This window comes from Perognathus longimembris, chromosome 13, assembly GCF_023159225.1.
Source record: "Perognathus longimembris pacificus isolate PPM17 chromosome 13, ASM2315922v1, whole genome shotgun sequence".
NCBI classification, from domain to species: Eukaryota; Metazoa; Chordata; class Mammalia; order Rodentia; family Heteromyidae; genus Perognathus; species Perognathus longimembris.
Genome location: NC_063173.1, coordinates 7880200 through 7900566, shown reverse-complemented (window position 1 = coordinate 7900566; position 20367 = coordinate 7880200). Strand labels below are relative to the sequence as shown.

At 36.2% G+C, this 20367-nt stretch overlaps 1 protein-coding gene across 1 annotated transcript in view; it reads left to right on the top strand.

The window, feature by feature from the left end:
* Positions 1 to 20367, top strand: part of Dlg2 (discs large MAGUK scaffold protein 2) — a 1704707-nt gene that overhangs the window by 129680 nt on the left and 1554660 nt on the right. The window lies entirely within an intron of this gene.

The window sequence follows — 20367 nt, the reverse complement described above, 5'->3', positions numbered from 1 at the left end:
GGAGGAGTATCTTGATTCTCTGGCACGTCCATTCTGTCGTGTATATACTGGCAGTCTATTCTAATGCCAGAGAAAGCTCAAGGCAGTTGGAAATCTGGCTTGTACTGTAATGGTGGGGCTAAGATTGTGTGTTTGGGGTACTGACACTGACACCCACATATTTAGGCATTTAATTTTCTTATTTTTCTATTGATAGTAGGATAACATGAAAACATGATTAGACTCTATCTGTTTGGGCTAATTTGGAGAAAGCAGTTGAGCTTAATGTAGGCAAGGTGCTTAGTTACTGATGAAATGAAAGAACATTGCTGCATCTCTATTCATTATCAATGATTTCTCTTTAGTTCTAAGTGCTAATACAATTACATGTGCTTGTTGTCAAATCTTTTATTGACAATAGGGGATATGACTTCTGTTAAAATCAGAATGATCTAGACCCATTTCAATCCTGTGAATCAATCAACCTGCAAGCCAAATTAAAAATGATGCTGCCAACTTATGCTATACAAACTATAATTTTCCTGTATTGTATGGGAAGAGGGAATCTGAATTTAACTGTAATCACTATTGTTATATTCTGACAACCATATGAAGAGATGAAGGAACATTTTCTTGTCTTACAAGCATTAAAATATCAAAGCACTTAAAAATTATTGCAAATGGCTGGGTCCTGGCATGATATCTTTTATACAGCATTTACTTAAAATACATTTTTGAAGCACAGCTATCTTTAATAGTGAATTGTTGAGATTATATTGGTTCATGTGTTTATTCCTCAAACACTGAATATTCCAATATGAGCTATTGATCATTTGGAATTTTGGCTAGATAAATATTTGTGTATTACCTATAAAATACAAATAAGTTCTTTAGTAATCTTAGACAGCTTTTTAAGCTGTAAAAGTGTTCCAAAATGCAAAGAGAATACTCACCCTTAATGTAAACTTTAGAGATTTGTTTGTCTTTCTGAAAACCTTGTTATTCTCCTTTAAGACTCCCTTCCTTTCTATTCCCCCTTCATTATTCTAGCTGTTTGATGGCTTTCTTAACAGGAGAATAGCTTACTAAAAACTCCTGGGAAATTTACAGAAGATTCCAGAGAAGCAGTCACCACATTTCCTGTCTTTCTTCTCAGTAGAACACCATGTTTAACTGATGTATTCGCTTGAACCCCAGGAACACTGTCATAGTTTTTCTCATTCTTTAGATAGAGGCTCTGAAATGTGTAAATTGTGTGGATATTTTCATACCTGCCAAGGACATCTAACCCCACCGCTCTGGAAATTACAAATTCTGTCGTTTGTTAATTGTTTTAGGTTTCAGTTTTGTTACCTTTGACATTTTGCGTCTTCTGCAACCATATGTGTGAGCTGTGTGACTGTGTCTATCATTAAAGAAGCAGTGACTTTGTCCCTTCAAATTAGCAATGCCTTTGCAGTTTGGCTCAATGAGTTGTAGACAGGAAACTGCTTTTGAAAAAATTTATTTAATGCCACAGTGATGTACAGAGGGGTTACAGTTTCATACGTACGGCAGTGAGTACATTTCTTATCCAACTTGTTACCTCCTCCTTCATTTTTCTCTCACCTTCCCCTCTCCCCATGAGTTGTACAGTTGATTTACAGCATATAGTTTTGTAAGTATTGCTGTTGCATTGATTCATCTTTTACCCTTTGTCTCTCCATTTTGATGTTCTTCTTCCCTTCTCTATTTCTTTTTTTTTCTTTTTTCTTTTTTGGCCAGTCCTGGGGCTTGGACTCAGGGCCTGAGCACTGTCCCTGGCTTCTTTTTGCTCAAGGCTAGCACTCTACCACTTGAGCCACAGCACCGCTTCTGGCCGTTTTCTGTATATGTGGTGCTGGGGAATTGAACCCATGGCCTCATGTATATGAGGCAAAGCACTCTTGCCACTAGGCCATATCCCCAGCCCCCTTCCCTATTTCTGATAAACATATATACAATACCCAGGGTACTGAAATCAGTAACAGTGCCATCAGGGGTAAAACCCTGGGGAAGAAAGACAAAAGAAAATGGCATAATTTCTCACAGTGCTTTGGGCTGCTCCTCAATATCATTCCTATCCCGACAGGTTCAAAGTTGTAGAATAAGATGCTAGATATCAATAAGATAAATCTAAAGTCATTAGAAAATTTAACTTATTAAAAAATTTCATGTATGAACTAACTAGAATTCTCTAAAAATGTCTATGGACCACACATGACAAATTCTTGGGTCTGGGATCGGCCATGTCTGTGCCTCCATCTAGACTATTTACAACCATGTAGAAATTGCTCACTGTTTTTGCTTAGAAAACCATTTCATTCACCAAGTTGTAAAATTACAATGGAATACGATGTGGAAAAGCTTTTTAGACAGTAAGGTACTCTATACGTTAAGTATTTTTGTTATCACAGCCATTAGTACCACTGCCTCCACTTACTAGTTAGTTAAGCTGACATTTCTGAGCTTTTCTCTCCTTATGCTTATGAAGATAGCTTCCGTGTTCAGTTCTGCCTTGGCACAAGGAGAGAACATCCTACAAGAGAATTTGGAATACAAGTTGCTCTTACCTTGGGAGAAGAGAGTGCCATATTAGATACTGGTAGCATTATGAGCACAGGTTGAAACCGGCTGGCCGTCAGAACATTCTGCTGGTGAGATGGGAGTCTTAAAGCTAAGGCTCCATCAGGAAGGTTAGACCAAACCAAGCAGTTAAGACTGAAAACAACAAAGAATGAGATGGACTCTTAATGGAAACATTATTTGTTCCTTGAATGTAGAATTTTTTGACATTACAATGCTATATTTATATATGTAATAATTTAGAAATTCCATTTGTAGTTTTCCCATTCTAAGGTGAAATAATGCATTTGGGATTTAGGAGGTACTCTGTTCTGTTGGATTTGTCAGACAGGAGTCACTCAGAAGTTAAAAAAGAAGTTCTGTTTTAAAAGAGATCTAGTTTTTAACTTTAGAAACCCATTGTTGCTTAAATTTTTCCATGATGATTAAATTCTTTGATTTAAATTAGAATCACCAATGCTGTACAGGAGTTCTTAGAAAATGTGGTATTGAATGCTAACTGCACAGTTCTGAGCATTGTATCTAGAAAGATCAATGGAAAGCTAAACATTCAAAATTTAACTCTGATAGACTTCTTTTTTATTTTTTTATTTTTTAGCCAGTCCTGGGGCTTGCACTCAGGGCCTGAGCACTGTCCCTGGCTTCTTTTTGCTCAAGGCTAGCACTCTGCCACTTGAACCACAGCGCCACTTCTGGCCATTTTCTGTATATGTGGTGCTGGGGAATTGAACCCAGGGCCTCATGTATATGAGGCAGGCACTCTTGCCGCTAGGCCATATCCCCAGCCCCTGATAGACTTCTTTTTGATTCAGAAAATAAATCAGATTTTTACAGAAAAAAAGACTGCTTTATATACAGCAGCAAGGCAGTCCTAGTACTTTCCAGCAAAAATCAAGTCAGGAGGAGGATGGACTTGGTCCGAAAGAGTATTAGTGTAATTAAGATCCACTTAATAACAGAATTTGGTCCTAAATGCTTACAGGATGTTGAACTAACCCCTTTACATTCCATTTAATGCTATGAACACATGTGAGAATTAGGTTTTGAAATTTTATAGGTGAAGAAACAGAAGCTCAGAAAGGTTCAGTAACACACTTAAGGATACACACTTAAGTAAATGATAAAACAAAAGGCTTTCAGACTTTACAACATATACTTTCAATTACTATGCTGTGTACTTTTATTTTAGAACCCTTGTTTGATGAGTAGATTGCTTCAAATTGGCCGTGAATGTGTTAAAAATTAGATCATAGGGTCTTTGATAGGAGAAAACTTTTTTTTTCATCTAGCCTAATACTTCATCGGCTGCCAGAGTCCTATATAATGCCTTGTTGATCATCTTTTGTTCTGCTTCAACACACACTCTGTGACAGGTGGCTAAGTATAGAAAAATGAATCTGTGGTGATTTTCCTCCTATTGAACTGTCTTGCTCTAAGCTCTGTCGGCTGGAGAATAACTCTATTTTTTAAAATCACCTGATAGCTCTTTAGATACCTAGTTTTTCCCTACCCAAGTCGTATTTTTCTTTTTCTTTTCTTTCTTTCTTTCTTTTTTTTTTTTGTTGGTTGTGGGTCTTGAACTCAAGGTTTGGTTCAGTCCCTGAGATCTTTTTGTTCAAGGTTAGCACTTTATCACTTTGAGCTACAGCTCTATCTCTGGTTTTTGAGTGGTAAATTGTAGATAAGAGTCTAATGAGGGCTTTTGTCTTGCAGGCTGGCTTGGAACTGTGATATTCCGAGCTCAGCCTCCTGAGTAGCTAGGAGTACAGGCCCAAGCCATTAGAGCCTGGCTGTATTTTTCTTAGTTGAGGTATTCTCCTAGTTGTTTCTCATAATTTTTAGTCAATCATGATCATTTTTTTTCTTTCAGATGTATCCAGGTCCATAAAATATGATGCTCAAAATGAATCTGTATTTGGTGCAAGGATAGATTACTATGAGATAAAGAGTTTTCTTTCTTTTTTGAATCTGGATACTTTCTCTAATAGAAGCAACCCTTGGCTGGGGGCCAGTGGCTCAGGCCTGTGAGCATAGCTGCTCGGGAGGCTGACATGTCAAGAAAACAGTTGGAAGCCAGCCCCTGCAGGAAGATCAGTGAGACTCTTATCTCCAACAAACTACTCAGAAAACGCCACAAGTCGTAATGTGGCTCAAGTGGTAGAGCACTAGCCTGGAACACAAAGAGTCTCAGGGACAGTGCCCAGGCCCCAAGTTCAAGCTCCAGGACTACAAAAAAAGTTACAATAAAAACAAACCACACACAAATATAATATGTATTGCATATTTTTTTATGAATCTCTGTTTGGATCTTTCATATATCCACGACTGTGAGTTATGCTGCCATGAACATGGGTATGCAGATATATCTCTGACTTAACTCATTTTGTTACCTTTGAAGAAATATGTTCACTAATGGTATGCTAGATGACATAAAGGTTCAATTAAAAAAATTGAGGCGTCTTCATACTTTTCTTCATAATAGCTGCATAATTTAGATTCCTATCAACAGTGCCAGGGTTTCCTTTCTCTACATCTTTGTCAACTTTTGCCATTTTGTTTTGAAAATGGCCATTCTCCCAGGCATGAGATTAAATCTAACTATGGTTTTGATTTGAATTACCCTGAGAATTAGTCATGTTGAGCATTTTCATATCCGTTTCCCATTTGCAGAAATGTTGACTCATAAAAAAGTTGTCAATTTTTAGATTATAGTCATGTATTGTGTAATAATTTTTGTTAGTAACATACTAAAAATTCCCATTGCCTAGTGATATCATAATTGTTGTAACATAGAACAATGCATGGTTTGCACACTTGCAGTGAGACTTATATAAACCAAATTAATCATTGCAAGTCATATTAATATAATCACATGACTATGTGGGTTTTTTGTATGAATTTATGTTATATTTTGAGTAGTAATACCTTATTAGACTTATGATTTGAAAATTTTTCATTCCATGATGTTTATTTCTGTTTATTGTTTTCTTTGTATTAAGTATACAATTATGTACAGTACATAATACATTATTGTTATTGTTATTGTTTTTGCCAGTCCTGGTGCTTGGATTCAGAGCCTGAGAACTATCCCTGGCTTCTTTTCTGCTCAAGCTTAGCATTTCTACCTCTTGAGCCACAGCGCCACTTCTAGCTTTTTCTATATTTTTGGTGCTGAGGAATTGAATCGAGGGCTTCATGTATACGAGGCCAGCACTCTACCTTGAGGCCTATTCCCAGCCTGCATAATACTTCAGAATGATAATAAATATGTCTTTACACATACATTTAACTTCATTAGAATTTTGTCTAATTTGAGTGTATTCTTTCTACTTATTTAAAAATGTTTACAATAATGTAGTGTAACCCTGAATGCAGCTTCATTCATGTATCTTGTATTTACCACCTCTCTTGGTTATATTATTTTTCTCTTATGGCACATTCAAATCTCGTGTTGTTTTGTTTATCATGGCCCCTAAATAAAAATCCACTGCTAATGTTATCAGTAAGAGGTAATATAGAATGACTTAAAATAGAACTAAAAGTTATTAAGGACTTCTAAGGTGGGAAAATTAATAGTGGTTATTGCTTATCACCCAGGCACATTCAATTTCACCATAGCTGTGCTCTTTAAAATAAGCACAGAATGATAGGACCTTTAGGGAATCTGCTTCATTGAAGAGACCAAAAAAACCAAACCAAACCAAACCAAAAAACAAACAACTAAGATCATATCAGATTTCTAGAAATTTCCAATGATCTGGATTAAATACTAGGCACAGCAATGTATATCTCTCAGTATTATAATGAGCATTACTGATGCAAAAGCTGGAAATATTGAAAGACAGGTTGGACCTATCTATGTTGGTGAATTTGTTGTAGATGGAGTAAATGAATCAAGAATCCTTGGTCATTGTTAATGTGGAAGGAACTAGTGAGCCTGTTAGTGCTGACAGCACTGGAAGAATTTTTAGAAACTCTAGATAAGCTGATTACAGAAGAAAATTACTTGTCAGAGAAAATCTTCAATGTGAATGAAACTTTCCTATTCTTGAATAGGATGTCTATGAGGACTTTCTTTTTTAAAGAGGCCATTTGAGTACTAGGTTTCAAGGTTTTTAAGGATACCCCAACAGTCTTTCTTGGGGCACTATTTCAGGTGATAAATGAAAACAGAGATTAAGCATAGTGAAGAACAAAGACCACCACATGCATGATTACTATACATTGTACATGCGTGGTTCTGACTTTGTGTATGTATATTCTAGATGTTTGTACAATGATGAAGTTGTGTAACAATGCATTTTCACAGAATATATATTCCTATTGTTTGGTGAGGGATGACTATTTGTATTTTGCTATTGAGTTGTATGAATTGAGTATATACAACATGAATGCACATACATATATAGAGACTGTATAGAAAAACGTATATATCTTAGATAGCAACCCCTACTTAGGCATGTGGAGTGTCTTCTCATTTTGTTAGCTAAAATACTTTTTAAAATTTCACTTGGGGCTTTTCCTAAATGCTACTTTCCAGCAGAGGTCCTCTCTAGACTGCTATGACTATCCTATTAAAAACAGTACCATCTCCATCCCTAGTAAACCTCTTATTCTATTCTTTCTTTAGTATCACTCCTTGATATTCTGTTACATATTATTTATATTCATATTACCTCTCACACAAATAGATACAAGATCCAAGAGGATAGGAATATGTTCATTCTTTCTTAGAAAAGTGTTTGGAATTCAATAGTATGTCTCAGTGAGCTAAATCATTTGATGACTAAAATTAATGACTACAGTTGACTTTATTAACATATTTCCTATGTTCTCATCCTTTTGGGAGCATCTAAAAGATGACCTGTCTAAATTTTTAATAATTCCCTTGATAAATAGACTTAGTTTGTAAGTTCATGTGGACATAGTTACTAATATCTTTAAGTAGACGTCTGAGCATTGAAACAGCAATTCCTCATTCTATCTAAATTCATATTAGCTGTGTATTCATCTCATCTCTTGTAACAGTTAAGGGGAAAAAGCACATCTTATCAATCCTGTCATTTCCAGCAGTAATTGTCTATAGCCTTGTTATTGAACGTCCTCAGCTACTGGAAATGTTATCTTTCTGCTCCCCTCCTACTGGAGATACCAGTACTCAATAGTATGAGGATGCATAGGGCTTTGTAAGGCTGACTTGTGACCTTGATGGCTTGAGATTCAGACAGCGAGAGCAAAGTATCCAGTCTCACAGATTACAGTATGCTGAATTCTGTAACCTTGCTACTAACTTATTAGAAGGCTGAGATTTAGAAGTCTAAGGCCACTTATTTGTTTTTTTATTTTCTAGGAATAAACCTTTTTAAAAACAATACTAAGGTTTGAATTCAGAATTTGTCCTCAATAGCTTTCTACCACTGGAACAATGCCTCAAGCCCCACTTTGTGCTGGTTATTTTAAAGGTGGAATCTTGAGTACTTTTCATCCCTAACTGGCTTCAAGTCTCTTATCAACAGATCGGAACCTTATGAATAGGGTGTAGTTTTTTTCTGAGAAGTCCAATTTAAGGCCACAAGAAAATATTTTTGTTTTGCTTCCCCACTGATCTGTGTTTTGAGTCACTAGCATGGAACTCTGATTTTCTCGTTTTCTTGAGTATTCAAATGTGTGTAGCATCTCTGTTACTTCTAGGTCACATGTAACTGAGCATCTCATCTGTGAATTTCTTTGGTAGATAGGTTTGAGCTCTTCTGTTTTGCTTATAAATTTAATAGAGGAGAAGGAGCAAAAGAGGGGGTTTGTGTGTGTGTGTGTGTGTGTGTGTGTTGACACTTTTTTCTTCCTATTAATATGATCCACTCTGTATTATTCCTCAAAAGCCATTAAACTTCCTTACTATTCTGTTCACTTCCCCCTCAATATTGCTTCTGTTATACTGTGTCCCTCATTAGTGAAGAACTTTGCCTAAGCTGTTAGCTTTCTAATTATAGTGCAGTATAATTACAAGTATGTTAAGCAATTATTTGTTTGCATGTCGCCTCTCATTGATTGTGAGGTGCTTACAGGCAAAAGCTATGTCTTATTGATCTCTGTTTCTCCCACAGGGTTCAGTTCAGTGCTCTGTAAGCAATAACCACAAAATAGCTTTTTTAAAAAAAAACAAATTGTAATGACCAACTTGATATTAAAAGGGATAGATTTTAGATTTTTACCCTAATTCTCATCTTAGTTTCATCTCTGAAAAAACAATGCTTTTCTATCTGGGTGTGAGGACTTATGATTTATTTTTGTTAACTGCATGTTGAAAAGAAGGCTTAAGCTAACCTGCTTACACTTGGGCACTTGGAATATTATAGGGTAAAGACAACTAGCTGAATGGAGTCCTAATTCATCTAGTGCTAAGTGCTACCCATCACTGAACTATCTAGAGCTTGAGGATTTACTCACTAAAGAAATTCTAGAGCGAAACTTCACTCAATGGGATATCAGATTAAAATCCAATTTAATAAGATTGTGTTAATTACTAGTATGAACAACACTGCACTCCTACAGTTTGCTTAAATTTTTTATTCTTACATGAACAATGGAAATACCTAGTATAAATTTCAGTTAAACTGTAAAGGAATGAATGCAGTAAAAGAAAAACTTAGGTAAGATCAAGAAGAAAAACTGATTAGCTACAAAAAAACAGATATCTTTTAAATCCAAGGAAGCTATCGGGAATCGTGAATATTCTACCATTAACTTATAAAGTGAAGAACAATCCCTTCTTAAGCTACATCTGTCACATTCAATCACTTAACATTTATCAAATGCTACACCATGCTGAGTATTGGAAAGAATCGAAGACTGAGTGTCAGGCTCTAGTTAAGTGTTTATAATCTTGTTTAGAAGACATTACTGATACACCTGGTATAATGGTAAACATAGTGAGACAGTATATAGAATCCACAAAGTTTTGCTGCATCCACTCTTCTAGCTTTTGCTTTGAGAACTTGAACACAATGTTCATTTCACTGTTCTAGTTCAGCACTCCATTGTTTTTGACTTTGAATAGTGCAGTAATGTTTAAAATTGTCTTAAATATTGGTTCTCTCAGAGAATAAATAAATGAATGTTTCAGAATCAAAATTCTATAGAAATTAGAGGAGGTTGGGAGTCACTTAGACTGCTTGGAAACTAGGAGAGTTGTAATATTCATAATCAACAAAATTCAACTCAACCATCTCGTGGCGAGATTATGCTGCGCATTCCAGAACTTGGATGTGAGGCCATCATGCTTCTGTGGGCAAGAAACCAACCCACAACCCGGTGGGAAGGGAAAGGCTGGTCTGGTTTAACGCCCCCCACCCCCCAAGACAGCACAGCACCACATGTGAAGACTGCCGCTGAATATGTGCTTTCTAAAGTGAAAAGGTAAAATAGAGGTGAATATTTAGCTTCCATACCATTCTGAGATCCTTCACAGGAAGCTTGCTCCTGTATCAATCCACGGAGAGGATTATAAATGCTGGAAGGGCTAGTCTACCAGATGCCAGCTAGTGACAAAAAGACAGGGTGCTGCTAATGGGGACCAGTGCATGGAACTTGGTTGTTGCTCCTCAGAGCATCAGAGCAAGTCCATAGTAGTATCATACCAAGGGTCTAAGGGTCTCTTGGGTTCAAATTCCCACCCAGGTCCCTCCTTGAGCCCCTCCGGGGTTCATTTGGGTGGGTACTATATCAACTTTAGTGCCCTTGACATCCTCCTGGCTTGGGCTTGGGATGCATTACAGTGCTGAAAAAAAAATCACAGTTTTAGGGAATATAACAGCTAGCCTTCTCAGAACTTATTGACAGGCCTACTGTGGAAGGATGGTTATAAATAACTTGGACAGTGCAGACTAGAATGAATGCCTGATTTACTAAGAAGGATCAAGAACAGTCAGGGAAAGCCTATTTCAATAAATGGGCAACATAAACTTTTTTTTGTGACCAACTCTAAATACAAAATAACTCTCTTAGGAAAGATTATCAGAAAATACAAAGACATAATTCCTAAATTTATGTGTCTATTTTCCTTAATTTTGATGATCTGTAGATAAAAGGCTTAGCAGAGAGGTTGAAATAAGACTTTGAAAAAAAACCAACAAACAGGAATAATGAAGCTGAAAAACACAATGAATGATATTAGAAACTCAGGAGAGAACATCAACAAAGAGCTGGTCAAGCAGAAGAAAGATTACTGATCTTGAAGACAGGCTGTTAGAAACTATACAGTGGAGAAAAAAGGATGAAGATGGGATCCAAGGAACAGCCTCAAAGTACGAATAATGGTGTCCCTGGCATTCAAGAGAAAGTAGAGAAAGAAAAAAGGGTAGAAGGCTTATTCAAAGAAGTAATAGCAGGAAACCTTTCAAAACTAAATAAAAATATAGGCCGGTACTAGTTGCTCATGGCTATAATCCTAGCTATTCAGGATCTGAGGATCAAGATCGGAAGTCAGCCAACCAGAAATTCAGTGAGACTCTTACCTCTAATTAACCACTAAAAAGCTGGAAGTGGAACAGTAGTTCAAGTGGTAGAGTGCCAGCCTTGAGAGAAAAAGCTAAGGGATAATGCCAGACCATGAGTTCAAGCCCCAGCACTGGCATGAAAACAAAGAACTATAAAAACCTTGAAAGATCAAAAGTCAACAGTCTGATTATACTGAACTGAAACTACCTGAAGACATGTTAGTCACATGTCAAAGGCCCAATGTCAAGAGCAGATCCTGAAAGCTCAAGAGCAGAAGCAAGGGAGTTTAGATATGCTGGGTAGGGACTTTTCAGTACAAACTCTACAGTTCAAGAGAGAGCAGGATGGTGGAGACACTCTAAGTGATACCCAAGGAAAAGATCAGTCAGTAAAGACTATTGTACATAGCCAAGCTGTTATTCAGAAATAGAGTAATAAAAACATTCACAGAAAAAACCTAGGGAAATTCTTCCCAGATCTGACTTATAAGAGATGCTAATGGTAGATTTTCAAGTTGAAAGAAAATGATGTTCATGTATAACACACGAACATCTGAAAGTATAAAGTAACAGGAATTTGAAACCATGATTGCCTTTATAAATCAGAATCTTCTCAATAAAATGCCACATAGCCTAAATTTTTTAACCACATACTAGAAACACTTCTCAGAAATGGGAAGAGCAAATGAATGAAATAAATTTTATGTGGAATATCTAAATGTAATTCACAAATAATATATAGATAAATACTTAAATGTACATGTAAATATATATGTACACTAAATAACAATGTTGTAATCAAGGATAGACACATATTACAATGATGATCCCAAAAGATTATGTAACATAGTGACATTGTAGACATTCATTACAGCCATAGTTACTACAAGTACTCTTTGTTTGCACAACCTTCCTAACAATACTTTTCCCAGATGTATCCCTTTTGTGAAGTGATATATAACTGTGTTCTATTAGAAAAGCATAACAAATTCTACCTCTGTGGAAGGAAAATTCTTCTGTAAATTCAAAAATTAAAAGCTTGAGATTATTGATTAGTTAATGGACTAGAATAATCTAAAGGAATACATAGTTGATGGAGAAATTTACATGATTATTTCTTATGAATAAAGACAGTTTGTGGTTCTCTCATTTTTTTGGGGGGGGCGGGCGGGGGGTGGGCAGTTCTGGGGCTGAACTCAGGGCCTGAGCTCTGTCTCTGGCTTCTTTTTGCTCAAGGCTAGCACTCTGCCAGCTTGAGCCATAGCGCCATATGTGGTGCTGAGGAATCAAACCTAGAGCTTCATGTATAGAAGACAAGCACTCTTGCCACCAGGCCATATTTCCAGCCGGGTTCTCTTGTTTTGAATGGCTAATTACAATAGGTCGATGTCAGACTTAGCAAAAATTGACCTCTGTCTAAGGATAATTCCATAGATGTTTCTTTATGCTCAGGAGTATACAGCCTCATTTTGAATTTTCATCTATCAGTATCAAATGTGATTGCCTTTTCTCATCATTATGTAAAAGAAAGATGAATTCTGTTATTTCTCAGTTTGAAGTAAATAGGCTATTAAATGTCATACTGTGTTAAAGGGAAAATGTTCTGAAGGGCAAAAATTATTCAGCCAGTACACTGTATAAACAAGAACCAAAAAGAACATGGAATTACTGTGAACTACAATAGATGGAGATAAAGAGGACTCTATTATGCCATGATTTCCCAGAAAAAGGCACGGAATGGAAAATGTGAGACTCTTCTACCTCTTTCTTTACAACTTGTCTGCAATATGCAATTCAGATCTGATTAAATGGATGGCTCAGGAAATTTGTAATGAGATTCAGATTCTTTAATTGCTAAGCTTCTGGTTCTAAAGAGCAAGGCTATTATCCTCTGATGGGCATTTGGAGATGTGTGCAAGATGCGACACGCCCTCGCTTCTCAAATGCAGGTAGAACAGTAAAGGGGAAAAGACCGTTTCATCAGATACCTTATTAATTTTAAGAATGAAACATAAGGATGACTAAACAAGGATATTAAATCTATCTGTTGGACAGAAACAGGACCATATTAAGAAAGGAACTGAGGGAAATGTTACCCTATTGCTGTCTTAGCTCTGTCTTAAAATAGTTTATATTGAACTATATAGAAATGATATAGGCATTTCAGTAAAAGTAAAAATAAGGTTTTAAAATAAAAATAAAGTGACAAATGCTTGTAATTCCATGCAGTTGAGGCAGAATCAGAAAGATGGCAAGTTTTCAGGCCAGCCTGAGCTGTGCAGTGAGCTCCAGGCCAGCCCGGGTTACATAGCAAGACCCTGGCTCTCTCTTTGTTGACACATCTTTTCATTTTTAATAGTTAAACACAAATTTCTCTACTGTCTCTCAGGAGAAACCCAATTTTTATTACATCAGCAACAAGGCTGTTCTGAGAAACCTATATTTTAAAATTCCCTTTTAGAATGAGGAACCTAATAATCCAACAGAGGAAGGAACCTTACTACATATATTCCTTCATATATTAAATTAGCAAGAATTACATTTGACTATCATTTTAAAAGTAAGTTTAAAAAAACAAAATAAGAATATTAAAGAGAAATAATAGGCAAAAACTACAATACCCTTAACTCATTTTTAGAATGACTATACACCATTGAGAGGTCATTCTCTACATTTTGGATTGCAGTTTTAATTAAAGCAATGATCATATCTTTTTGCCTAGAAAATTACTTTGAGGGGCTGGGAATGTGCCTTGGTGGTAGTGCTTGCCTAGCATGCATGAAGCTCGGGGTTTGATTCCTCAGCACCACATAAACAGAGAAAGCCAGAAGTGGCGCTGTGGCTTAACTGATAAGAGTGCTAGCCTTGAGCAAAAAGGCAGCCAGGGACAGTGGTCAGACACTGAGTTAAAGCCCCAGGACTGCCAAAAAAATTTGAATTTTTACAAAGCTAAAAACAAATTTAAACTTTCATTCGATCAATGTTTAATGGCATCTACTTGTCAAGCATTGAAAAATTTGGGAGATATTGCATATATTCCATCAAAGTTTCATGTATACTTATGTCAAAAATCTGATTTACTCAATAGTGTAAGATGAATACAAAGCATTGCCAAAATTTGCCAAGTGTGTAAAATCCAAAATAAATAGTATTATGTATTAGATTAAATCAAGTTTTGTAAAAGGAAACCAGAGTTATCTCTTACTTATGTAGTGGCTTCTGTTTGAACAGTCATGAAAATGTGAGACAGAAACCTTTTAAAAAATGAGTATTCATAAACATGTTTAAATGTGTTCATATCTGAAAGGTGAGAGAGTTGTTTCTGTGAATCATTTTTTTTGTTAAGCTTTTAAAATATTTTTTATTATTTTAAGTAGTTATACAAAGGAATTGGCATTTGATAAAGCAATATCTGAATACAATGTGCTTTTTTTTTTTTTTTTTTTTGGCCAGTCCTGGGCCTTGGACTCAGGGCCTGAGCACTGTCCCTGGCTTCTTCCCGCTCAAGGCTAGCACTCTGCCACTTGAGCCACAGCGCCGCTTCTGGCCGTTTTCTGTATATGTGGTGCTGGGGAATCGAACCTAGGGCCTCGTGTATCCGAGGCAGGCATTCTTGCCACTAGGCTATATCCCCAGCCCCTACAATGTGCTTTTTAAAACACCAGAATCCTTGTATCTGCAATTTGGTCTGGCTCATATAACATAACATAACATAACATAACATAACATAACATAACATAACATAACATAACATAACATAACATAGCATAACATAACAGTATCTACATAAAAATTGTTTTCTTATACATACAAATTGATTTCAATTTGTAAGCCTCATTCTGTTGCAGTGGTCAAGATATGTGTGAAGGGGGTTCCTCCTAGTAGCTGATTTTTCTACAATGAATGTTCCTGAAGAGAAGTAATGTGGGAAAGAATGGGGTAGAAGGAAATTTTCTGTCTACCTTGTTTCCTTTTTTTTTTTTTTTTGCCAGTCCTGGGGCTTGAACTCAGGGCCTGAGCACTGTCCCTGGCTTCTTTTTGCTCAAGGCTAGTATGCTACCACCACTTGAGCCACAGCCCCACCTCTGGCTTGAATCATTTTTATTTAGTTTAAAATCAAACTTAAATCATGTATTTTAATGTTGCACATATTATTCTATGAGTTCAAGTTTACAATGATGTTTTGTTTTCATTCTTTGCAGTGGCTTTTCTACTCTGCTCTACCCTTTTCTCATATATATAATCAAACTGAATTACAGAGAGGTTACAGTTTCACACATGAGGCATTGGATACATTTCTTGTACTGTTTGTTACCTCGTCCCTCATTCCCCCCCCCCCTTTTCTTTATCCTAGTTACATGACTCTTTTCCTATAAGACCTTTTCTTTTTTTTTAATTTTTTATTACAAAACTGATGTACAGAGAGGTTACAGTTTCATACGTTAGGCATTGGATACATTTCTTGTACTGTTTGTTACCTTGTCCCTCATACCTCCTAAGACCTTTTCTTTAAATGCCATCTGGACATTCTTTTTACCTTTCTTGCTTATTCTTAGTATACAATGTCTTCTCCTTGACTGGTTTATTTTATATTTTGTGAGGCATCCAGATTATAACAGATTCATGATATTTTTCTATTTCTGTAAATGACCTCAGTTATTTCGGCCAGATATAGAATAAATTTAAAAGTAGTTTTCCTCAGAAATTTGAAGACATTTTTGTTTTACTCTTTTCTAACTAAATTTTGCTATAAAGAAGTTTAGAATCAGTAAATGGTTTATCATTGTTCTTGTTATTTTCAAAGTACTATGTGAAGTTATGCCTTTTTCTTCCCTATTGTTTAACCCCTGTTGTCACTGTATTTGATTTTGGCACCCTGGGTATTGTATATACACTTAGCTGAATTAGGGAAGGGAAGGGAAACATCGAAATGGAGAGAAAAAGGGTAAGAGGTAACAAATGCAACAGCAATACTTACAAGACAATATGCTGTGAACCAACTGTACAACTGGGGGACAGGGAGTTGGGGAGGAGGGAAGGTGGGATGAGGGAGGGGGTAACAAGTTTGACAAAATGTACTCACTGCCTTACATATGTAACTGTAACTGCTCTGTACATCACCTTGACAATAAAAATGAAATTAGAAAAAGTTTAGAATCCTTCTAATTTCCGAACCTTCTGCAAAATCCATCATTCCTTTCCCAGGAGGCTTTTGTTATTTTGTTATCAGTATTATATAATGCTTTGATGACTTTCTTTTTGTGCTAGTCCTAGGGCTTGAACTCAGGGCCTGGGCACTGTCCTTGACCTTGTTTTTGATCAAGACTACTGATCTACTGCTTTGAGCTACCATTCCATTTCCAGATTTTGGTAGTTAGTTGGAAATAAGAGTCTCTTGAAATTTCTTGTCCAGATTGGCTTTGAACTGTGATCCTCTGATTGCAGCCTCCTGAGTAGTTTGACACTAGGCTATTGTGATTGTTTTTGATGTGGATATTCATTGCAGGGTACTTGAGATCTTGAAGTCTTTCAAGCTTGTAAAAGTACTGTATATTATTTATTTGGTGATTTTATTTCTTATATATAGATCTTGGATTTGCTGGTGTTCTGATTTTTTAAAAAAGATTTTTTTCCCCCCTCTGCATCCAATATCTTTCCTTTTGTTTTACCCACTGGGAGATTTCGTCACTGTAGATTTTCTATTTAGTCTTTTTATTTCTACCTCAAATTTTTGATGAATTTTGTTCTTTGAATTAAATTGATACTCTTTCATTCATGAAATTCTTTTCTTATCTAGCACAAGCTAATAATGACTATATTTTGAAATTTCCTTTTTTCTCATTTTATCTCTACTTTACCTAAAGTATTACTATGAGCTTTATATTCTTTTAGAAGCATTAATAAGATTTTTGAAGATCTTTGATTTTTCTGTTCTTATGAAAATTTGGGGCATTAGAACCTGGATAGAGGCCTTGAATAAGACTTATCAATCAGGGGCTTCACAGTAAGGTGACTGGCTGGCTGGTTTAATTGGCCAAATTCCAGTATCGGCATGTTTCAATCTTTCAAACTTTTCTTTGGAGCTGGTTATCTTGTTTATAGAGGGATACTTGAGCATCTTATCTGAGAGGTATGCCTGTCTGGTATTTTGCAGTTAAGTTAGGAAAGAAAGCATCCATAGTATGAGATGTTTACTTAATTTCTATTTCATCATATAAAGCATTACTACTATCTTTGGCTGTGCCTCCTACACCAAAGGCTGTTGCTAGGGTTGGGGAAGGACAGTCAGCTGGTGCCAAGAGTGAAGAAAGCAATTAAAGACCTAAATATTTCATGGACACTTTTTCAAGTTTCCTGTTTTAGCCATATTTACCAGATACCTGGTGTTTGAAATTTTTGATGTTTTTAAAGGATATGCAAGGTTAACTTTGCCTTTTTTACTTTCTCCATTTCTTCTTTAAATCTTCTGGATCAGTTATTTTCTAGAGTCTTTTTGACTTGCACATTTTTTTTTCTGTTGTCTCGTTCTTCTTGTTTTTATAGGTTGATTTGTTTTGAAAATATCCTTGCTAGTGTCGATTTGGGAAGAAAGTAGAAGTGAATGTATCTTTATATAATCTTTTTTTCCTATGGAAGTGCCATTGCTTTTTTTTTCTTTTTTTTTTTTTAACAAAAAGTTCAGTTTATTTGGCATAGTCCAGTGGCAATGGGAAAATGTTTCCTCAACAAACTTCTAAATTTCAATTACATCAGCCTCCTCCCTCAATTTGTTTGGTATTTTTTTTCTCTATAGTACACATGAAATATTGCTATTCTCATATTTTCCTCTCACTTTATCATTTGATACCTTTGATCTATAGCCTAAAATAGTCCCAGCTTATAAGCTTTGCACTCAAGGATGTCTCTAATCTATATCTATCTATCTATCTATCTATCCATCTGGTATCATCTATTGTAGTATGGAGTTCAGATCTGGCCAGTGCCATCATTGGCCATATGGTGAGTTGTACTATCTGGCATCTTGTCTTCATGGGTGTGCGTGAATTCCTAGAGGTAGGGAAGTCCCACCCCCATGTGATGGGTGTTCCTGAATTCCTGGAGACAAAGGTGGGCACTTGGTCTATAGGATACTGAGCCTGTCTGTCCAGTTCCTGGGACTGGGAGATTCTTGTGACCCTGCTCCCTAACCTGACCCTATTCAGGGTCAAATCAGCCTAGGTGCCATCACACCATACCACAGTCTCTGTGTTCATGTCCTGTGTCCTGTCTCTTGGCTCATCTCTGGTCACCATGGCATCCCACTCGAGCTGTCCATTGGAGGTGAATTGGTTTGTGGGTATTGTTTTTGTTCTTTTCTCTCTGGCCTGTTTCCTGACAGTGTTAAGGATATTTGTGGGCTGCAGGCCTTTGCCTGAAGACTGCTAATGCTCTAATAAAGACTCCAAAATTCAGTCCTTCAATATGTAGTTTCTTTGATAATTTACACATATAACAATATCAATATCTATATTTATCACCTACATTTCTGTTCCATTTCTCTCCCTAATAGAAACCTGTTTCAGTTACTCTGGTTTCCTTTCTTCCCCTTATTGCCTTTCTAACTTTTGGTTATCAAACACTTACAAGCTAGGCATGGTAGGGCCTACTTATAATCCCAGTTACTTGGAAACTAGAGGCAAAATGATTCAGAGCTCAGCCCAGACAAAATTAGAAGACCCTATCTCAAAAACAAATGTGGAACAAAAGCTCTAGAGCAGGGCATAAATTGCTGAGCATTTGTGTAGCATATACTATCTTGGTTTCAATCCCAATACTATAAAAGTGAAATTACAAAACCCTGTCATGTATCCAGTTTTCAAAATCCCAAACTGGAGAAATACCATTTTTTTATGTACTTGCATTCTAATGAAAGATACATATTTACCAGTATAATACTGTGACACGGTATACATACTGTGATAAAGTTCTCACAGAATAAAGTGGGCTCTCTTGGGGGAAAGTTTGAATTTCTTTGTGGGGAGATAAGAAAGGCTTTAAAAACAATCAAAAGATGTTTGGTTTGAGTTTTTCCTATGTCTTACAAGCTAGGGATTCCTTGAACAGATAGTCCTTCAAACCTGGCCTTGTTTGAGCTAGGTGAGGGCTGCATGCAAAAGAGTATTAGAGGAAATGCAGAAATGGGGAGGATGCAAAATGTTGGGCAAGTCCCTGAAAGTGGAGTTTTATAATTTAGAAATATCACATAGCAGCACTGGGAAGAATACATTGGAAAGCATTCCTTTCAGCCAATAGGTCACAATTTCCCTGCAATGCCCATTCCATCCCCACCCCCCCATCTGTCACACCCTTCAAGTTCCACTCAAATCATGTGCTTTTTGATGGTTTTTTTATCTCCTATTTCAGCATGTGTTCTCTTTCTTTTCCCTTTGCCTCTTAAAAATGTAAATTATACCATGTTACACTAGATTATAGGTAACTGGAAACTTGAGGCTATTTTCTTTGTTCCTCTGTGTACTGCATCTTTTGTCTCTTTCTTTAGAAAATGTGCAGGCTCCTTGGAGACTGAGGATAGTGTGACCCCAGCTATTTGTTTGATAGCACTGACTAAATAAATATGCAGTGAGTAGGTTTGTGATAAATTCTAGAAATGGTGAATAAGAAAAATGCAAAAATGTTACATATTTAAAATTAAAGCTATATCCTTAATAACCACAATTAGATTCTGACTTACTTTTTCCTATGTTCACAATTATTATCTATTTATCATGTTTTTACTCGTGTATTAGTTGAAGCACTGATGAATAGACATTTACCAAATATATTCTTAAGGGCATCACTTAGTTGTCTTCTTAATTTGAATTTCTGGGCATAAAAATTGAAAATGAAATAAGCATGTAGAAATCACACTTATTAAGAGCCCAAAGAATCAGAGTATTGTACCATTTTAAATCTGTTTTTACACTGATTTCAGTTTGGCAGCAAAGATTAATATATGTATATATATATCTTCAATTTAACTGTAAATATAAGAAAACTATGAATAGAAACTGGAAGTGAATTGTATGATAAAAGTAAAGTCACTTAAGTTCTGTGTGCAGTAGCTAGCCATAGCCTGATAAAGTGCAAGTCAGAGTTCACTTATATTCCCTTTTCCACTTTATGAGAGTTCAGAATTTTAAATATTTTTTATATTTCTAAGACCAAATTATGGTGAACATTTAATTTTTGACAAGTACTTATAAGTGTAAGGTCCACCCTCGGGAGGGCTCCATGCAGATGCCCCCCCCCC